The following is a 7,626-nucleotide window of genomic DNA, read 5'->3' on the forward strand; positions in this document are numbered from 1 at the left end:
AGTATGTCTCACTGATAAATATATAGTTAAATTCTGAATACACTACTGTTGTAATGGTGGCAGCTAAGTCCTTATAACTCTAGTATGAAGGCTAAAGACAAAAGGATATTAAAAATAACCATAGCTTAGATTTTTTAATGTTATACACAGGGTTAAAATATGTAAATTGTGACATCAAAAACATAAAATGGAGGGAGGAGTGTAGAAATTAAGTATTTGAAGTTGTTATAGCTTAAAATATACTGTTATAAATATGAGATGGTTTATATAAGCCTTCTGGTAACCACAAAGCAAACACCTATACTAGATACACAAAAGATAAAGGAATCTAAGCACACCCCTACCAAAAAAAAAAAAAAACATCAAAAAGGAAGAGAGCAAGACATGAAGGAACAAAGGAATTACAATGCAGCCAGAGAATAATGAACAAAATGGCAATAATAAGTCTCTATCTATCCATCCATGAACTTTAAATGAACTACATTCTCAAAAGACAGACTGGGGAAAAAAAAAGAAGAACTGGACTGGCTTGATGGTGCAGTGGATAGGAGTCTGCCTGCCAATGCAGAGGACATGAGTTTGGTCCCTGGTCTGGGAAGATTTCCACACGCAACTAAGGCCATGTGTCACAACTACTGAGCTCAGGGCCCACATGCTGCAACTACTGAAGCCCACATGCCTAGAGCCCAGGCTCCACAACAGACACCCCCACGGTGAGGAGCCCATGCACTGCAACCAAGAGGAATCCTGCTTGCCATAACTAGAGAAAGCCTGCACAAGGCAACTAAGACTGAGCACAGCCAAAAATAAGACCTAATTATATGCTGCCTACACGAGACTCACTTAGGCTTTAAAGACATACACAGACTGAAAGTTGAAGGAATGGAAAAAGAGATCTCACGAATGGAAACCAAAAGAAAGCAAGGTAGCTATATTTATATTGGACAAAATAAGACACAGAATGTAATAATCTATAAAGGTCACGATTAAGGAGTCAGGCCAACAAGAAAAAAAACAATTGTAAATATTTATTCATCTAACATGCTGCTACTGCTGCTGCTAAGTCACTTCAGTCGTGTCCGACTCTGTGCGACCCCATAGATGGCAGCCCACTAGGCTCCCCCGTCCCTGGGATTCTCCAGGCAAGAACACTGGAGTGGGTTCATCTAACATAGGAGCACCTAAATCTATAAAGCATATATTAACAGACCAAAGGGAATTCCTTGGTGGTCTAGTGGTTAGAAACACTCGGTGCTTTAAAAAAAAAAAAAAAACTTGGTGCTTTTTAAAAAGTTTTAGTTATTTGGTTGCCTGGACTCTTATTTGTGGCATGCAGGATGTTCTGTTGAGTGCATGGGCTCTCTAGCTGTGGTGCACAGGCTTAGTTGCTCTGTGGCATGTGGGATTTAGTTCCCTGGCCAGGGGTTGAACTTGCATCCCCTGCATTGCAAGGCAGATTCTTAACCAGTGGACCTCCAGGGAAATCCCAAGCCTTGGTGCTTCACTGCTGGGGCCTGAGTTCAATCTCTGGTTGAAGAACTGAGATCCTGCGAGCTGTGTGGTGCTGGTGGGAGAAAAAAACAAAAAAACAGACCTAAGGAAGGAATAGATGGTAATGCAATAATAGAGGACCTCAACATCCCACTCAATAATGGATATTTCATCCAGATTGAAAAATCAATAAGGAAAGACTGAATTTAAATGATAGACCAGGCGGACTTAGATACATTAGAACATTCTATCCAAGGGCAGCAGAATACATGTTCTTCTCAAGTGCCTATGGATCACTCTCCAGGACAGAGCGTATGTTACACCACAAAAGTGCCCTTAATAAATTTAAGGAGACTGAAATTGCATCAGACATCTCTTCTGACCACAAAGGTATGAAACTAGAAATCAATTATAAGAAAAGTGGAAAATCCACAAATATGTGGAGATTAAAAACCATGCTACTGAACAACCAATGGGTCAAAGAAAACTGAACAAATAAATATTCTGACACAAATGAAAACAAATGCAACACACAAAAATATACAATGCAGCAAAGCAGTTCTGATAGGGAAGTTCATACTGCATTAAGAATCAAGAAAGATCTCACACACTGGGGAGTGGGGAGGAGGGAAGTTGGGCTGGATAACAGCTCTGCCTAAGGAGGAGCTAAGCAGGCCCTGCGGTTAGAGGAAGACCAGAGGAACAGCTTTGTCCTCTGGTTCCCCTCAGGGAATAGCAGAGAGCAATTGGCCCTCTCTGCTGCTTGTATTTGTTAATATTAAAAAACGAAACCAAAAAAAAAAAGATCTCACACAAACAACCTAAATTCACAGTAAAAGAACAAACTAAGCCCAAAGTTAGGAGAAGGAAGGGAATGATAATGATCAGATGAGAAAGAAATGAAACACAGATTAAAAAGATAATAGAAAAGAGAAGAGCTGTTTTTTTTTTTTTAAAGAAAACACAAATTATTAGCTAGACCTAACAATGAAAAAGCCTCAAAATTACAAATGAGATATTACAACTATTAATAGTACCACACAATGAATTATAGGAGCGTATGCTGACCAGTTATACACTAAAAGACTGCACAAACTAGGAGACAGAAAAATTTCTAGAACCATATAGCCTACCAAGACTGAAGCATGAAACAAAAGCAAATCTGAATATGCTAATTACTACTGAGGAGATTGAATCTGTCATCAAAAACCTTCCAATTAAGAAAAGTCTGGGACCAGATAGCTTCAGATGGATTCAACCAAGCATTTAAAGAATTAATACTGCTGCTGCTGCTGCTAAATTGTTTCAGTCGTGTCTGACTCTGTGACCCCAGAGATGGCAGCCCACCAAGCTCCCCCTTCCCTGGGATTCTCCAGGCAAGAACACTGGAGTGGGTTGCTTTTTCCTTCTCCAGTGCATAAAAGTGAAATGTGAAAGGGAAGTCGCTCAGTCGTGTCCAACTCTTAGCGACCCCATGGACTGCAGCCTACCAGGCTCCTCCGTCCATGGGATTTTCAAGGCAAGAATACTGGAGTGGCATGCCATTGCCTTCTCCGGAATTAATACTAATTCTCCTCAAATTCTTCCAACAAATAAAAGAGGTAGGAATCCTTCCAAACAATTTTATAGAACATCATTACCCTGATAACCACAAGCAAAAAATCCACTAAAAGAACAGAAAACTACATGCCAGTATCTCTGATGAATATAGATACAAATATCCTGAGCAACATATTCAGTTCAGTTCAGTCACTCAGTCGTGTCCGACTCTTTGTGACCCCATGAATCGTGGCATGCCAGGCCTCCCTGTCCATCGCCAGCTCCCGGAGTTCACTCAGACTCACGTCCATTGAGTTGGTGATGCCATCCAGCCGTCTCATCCTCTGTCGTCCCCTTCTCCTCCTGCCCCCAATCCATCCCAGCATCAGAGTCTTTTCCAGTGAGTCAACTGTTCCCGTGAGGTGGACAAAGTACTGGAGTTTCAGCTTTAGCAGCAATCCTTCCAAAGAAATCCCAGGGCTGATCTCCTTCAGAATGGACTGGTTGGATCTCCTTGCAGTCCCAGGGACTCTCAAGAGTCCTCTCCAACACCACAGTTCAAAAGCATCAATTCTTCGGTGCTCAGCTTTCTTCCCAGTCCAACTCTCACATCCATACATGACCACTAGAAAAACCATAGCCTTGCCTAGACGAACCTTTGTTGGCAAAGTAATGTCTCTGCTTTTGAATATGCTATCTAGGTTGGTCATAACATTCCTTCCAAGGAGTAAGTGTCTTAATTTCATGGCTGCAGTCACCATCTGCAGTGATTTTGGAGCCCCCCCCCCCCCCCGCCCCAAAAAGTCTGCCACTGTTTCCACTGTTTCCCCATCTATGTCCCATGAAGTGATGGGACCGGATGCCATGATCTTCGTTTTCTGAATGTTGAGCTTTAAGCCAACTTTTTCACTCTCCACTTTCACTTTCATCAAGAGGCTTCTGAGTTCCTCTTCACTTTCTGCCATAAGGGTGGTGTCATCTGCATATCTGAGGTTATTGATATTTCTCCTGGCAGTGTTGATTCCAGCTTGGGCTTCTTCCAGTCCAACGTTTCTCATGATGTACTCTACATAGAAGTTAAATAAGTAGGGTGACAATATACAGCCTTGACGTACTCCTTTTCCTATTTGGAACCAGTCTGTTCTATGTCCAGTTCTAACTGTTGCTTCCTGACCTGCATATAGGTTTCTCAAGAGGCAGATCAGGTGGTCTGGTATTCCCATCTCTTTCAGAATTTTCCACAGTTTATTGTGATCCACACAGTCAAAGGCTTTGGCATAATCAATAAAGCAGAAATAGATGTTTTTATTGAATTCTCTTGCTTTTTTGATGACCCAGCGTATGTTGGCAATTTGATATCTGGTTCCTCTGCCTTTTCTAAAACCAGCTTGTACATCTGGAAGTTCACGGTTCATGTATTGCTGAAGCCTGGCTTGGAGAATTTTGAGCATGACTTTACTAGCATGTGAGATGACTGCAATTGTGTGGTAGTTTGAGCATTCTTTGGCATTGCCTTTCTTTGGGATTGGAATGAAAACTGACCTTTTCCAGTCCTGTGGCCACTGCTGAGTTTTCCAAATTTGCTGGCATATTGAGTGCAGCACTTTCACAGCATCATCTTTCAGGATTTGAAATAGCTCAACTGGAATTCCATCACCTCCACTAGCTTTGTTCGTAGTGATGCTTTCTAAGGCCCACTTGACTTCACATTCCAGTATGTCTGGCTCTAGGTGAGTCATCACACCATTGTGATTATCTTGGTCGTGAAGATCTTTTTTGTACAGTTCTTCTGTGTATTCCTGCCACCTCTTCTTAATATCTTCTGCTTCTGTTAGGTCCATACCATTTCTGTCCTTTATTGAGCCCATCTTTGCATGAAATGTTCCCTTGGTATCTCTAATTTTCTTGAAGAGATGTCTAGTTTTTCCCATTCTGTTTTCCTCTATTTCTTTGCATTGATTGCTGAGGAAGGCTTGCTTATCTCTTCCTGCTATTCTTTGGAACTCTGCATTCAGATGCTTATATCTTTCCTTTTCTCCTTTGCTTTTCACTTCTCTTCTTTTCACAGCTGTTTGTAAGGCCTCCCCAGACAGCCATTTTGCTTTTTCACATTTCTTTTCCACGGGGATGGTCTTGATCCATGTCTCCTGTACAGTGCCATGAAGCTCCGTCCATAGTTCATCAGGCACTCTTATCAGATCTAGGCCCTTAAATCTATTTCTCACTTCCACTGTATAATCATAAGGGATTTGATTTAGGTCATACCTGAATGGTCTAGTGGTTTTCCCTACTTTCTTCAATTTAAGTCTGAATTTGGCAATAAGGAGTTCATGATCTGAGCCACAGTCAGCTCCTGGTCTTGTTTTCGCTGACTGTATAGAGCTTCTCCATCTTTGGCTGCAAAGAATATAATCCATCTGATTTCAGTGTTGACCATCTGGTGATGTCCATGTGTAGAGTCTTCTCTTGTGTTGTTGGAAGAGGGTGTTTGCTATAACCAGTGCATTTTCTTGGCAAAACTCTATTAGCCTTTGCCCTGCTTCATTCCGTATTCCAAGGCCAAATTTGCCTGTTACTCCAGGTGTTTCTTGACTTCCTACTTTGCATTCCAGTCCCCTATAATGAAAAGGACATCTTTTTTGGGTGTTAGTTCTAAAAGGTCTTGTAGGTCTTCATAGAACTGTTCAACTTCAGCTTCTTTAGCCTTACTGGTTGGGGCATAGACTTGGATTACTGTGATACTGAATGGTTTGCCTTGGAAACGAACAGAGATCATTCTGTCGTTTTTGAGATTGCATCCAAGTACTGCATTTCAGAGTCTTTTGTTGACCATGATGGCTACTCCATTTCTTCGAAGGGATTCCTGTCCTACAGTAGTAGATATAATGGTCATCTGAGTTAAATTCACCCATTCCAGTCCATTTTAGTTCACTGATTCCTAGACTGTCGACGTTCACTCTTGCCATCTCCTGTTTGACCACTTCCAATTTGCCTTGATTCATGGACCTGACATTCCAGGTTACCATGCAATATTGCTCTTTACAGCATCGGACCTTGCTTTTATCACCAGTCACATCCACAACTGGGTATTGTTTTTGCTTTGGCTCCATCCCTCCATTCTTTCTGGAGTTATTTCTCCACTAATCTTCAGTAGCATAAAGGACACCTACTGACCTGGGGAGTTCCTCTTTCAGTATCCTATCATTTTGCCTTTTCATACTGTTCATGGGGTTCTCAAGAATACTGAAGTGGTTTGCCATTGCCTTCTCCAGTGGACCACATTCTGTCAGCCCTCTCCACCATGACCCACCCGTCTTGCATGGCCCCACGGGCATGGCTTCGTTTCATTGAGCAATGTATTAGCAAACCAAAATCTACAGCACATTAAAAGAATTATGCACCATAATTAAGTGGAACTTATTCCAGGGATGCAATGATGTCTCAATATCCATAAATCAATGTTATTCCAGTTAACAAAATGAAGGATAAAAATTGTAAGATCTCTCAAGATGCAGAAAAAGCATTTGAGCATTTGATAAAATTCAACATTCATTCATAGTAAAAGAAGAAAAACTTCCAATATATGAAGTGTAGAAAGAATGAGATTCAACATAAGATATGTATGACAAGCCCACAGCTAACATCATACTGATGAAAAGCAAAAAGGTTTTCCTCTTAAGATCAGGAATATGTACTAGGAAACAAATATACGTGTAGTGGTTTGCTTTATTGCAGTGTCTGGAACTGAACCTTCCATATCTCTGATATATGCCTGTATTGAGATTTTCTGTTCTGTTTTTTAACAAATTGAAGCTTTATGGTAATACTGTACTGAACATTTCATAAGCACGTCTACCCGCATCATTTTTCCACAGTGTTCACTGTGTGTCTCTGTAGCACATTTTTAATTCTCATGATGTTTTAAACTTTTCATTATTGTTATATTTGTTATAGTGATCTGTGACCAGTGATCTCTGACGTTATTATTGTAGTTGTTCTGGGGCACTACAAACCTCACTGATAGGAAGATCAGTGTGTGCGCTCAGTCGTGTCCAACTTTTTGGGACCCAATGAACTGTAGCCCGCCAGGCTCCTCTGTCCATGGGATTCTCCAGGCAGTAATACTGGAGTGGGTTGCTGTGCCCTCATCCAGGGGATCTTTCCAACCCAGGAACTGAACTCACATCTCTTGTCTCCTGCATTGGCAGGCTGGTTCTTTATCACTAGCACTACCTGGGGACCCCTCTGATTGCTCCACCAACCAGCAAGTCTCTCATCTCTCTTCTCCCGGAAGGGAGAGAATATGCCTTCTTACTCCCTGAAACAATAATATTGAAAGGAAGCCAATTAATAACCCCACATGACCTCTAAGTGTTAGAGTGAAAGGAAGTCACATGTCTCACTTTAAATCAAAAGCTTGAAACAGTTAATCTTGGTGAGGAAGTCATGTAGAAAGCCAAGACAGTCTGACAGCAAGGCTTTTTGTGCCAGTTACCAAGCGCTGCTCCAGTGAACACAGGCATGTGAAGGGTGAAATAGCCTCGTTGCTAACAAGGGGCAAGTTTTAGTAGTCTGGGTAGAAGATCAAACTAGCCA

The sequence above is a fragment of the Bos taurus genome, chromosome 15 (assembly GCF_002263795.3).
Source record: "Bos taurus isolate L1 Dominette 01449 registration number 42190680 breed Hereford chromosome 15, ARS-UCD2.0, whole genome shotgun sequence".
NCBI classification, from domain to species: Eukaryota; Metazoa; Chordata; class Mammalia; order Artiodactyla; family Bovidae; genus Bos; species Bos taurus.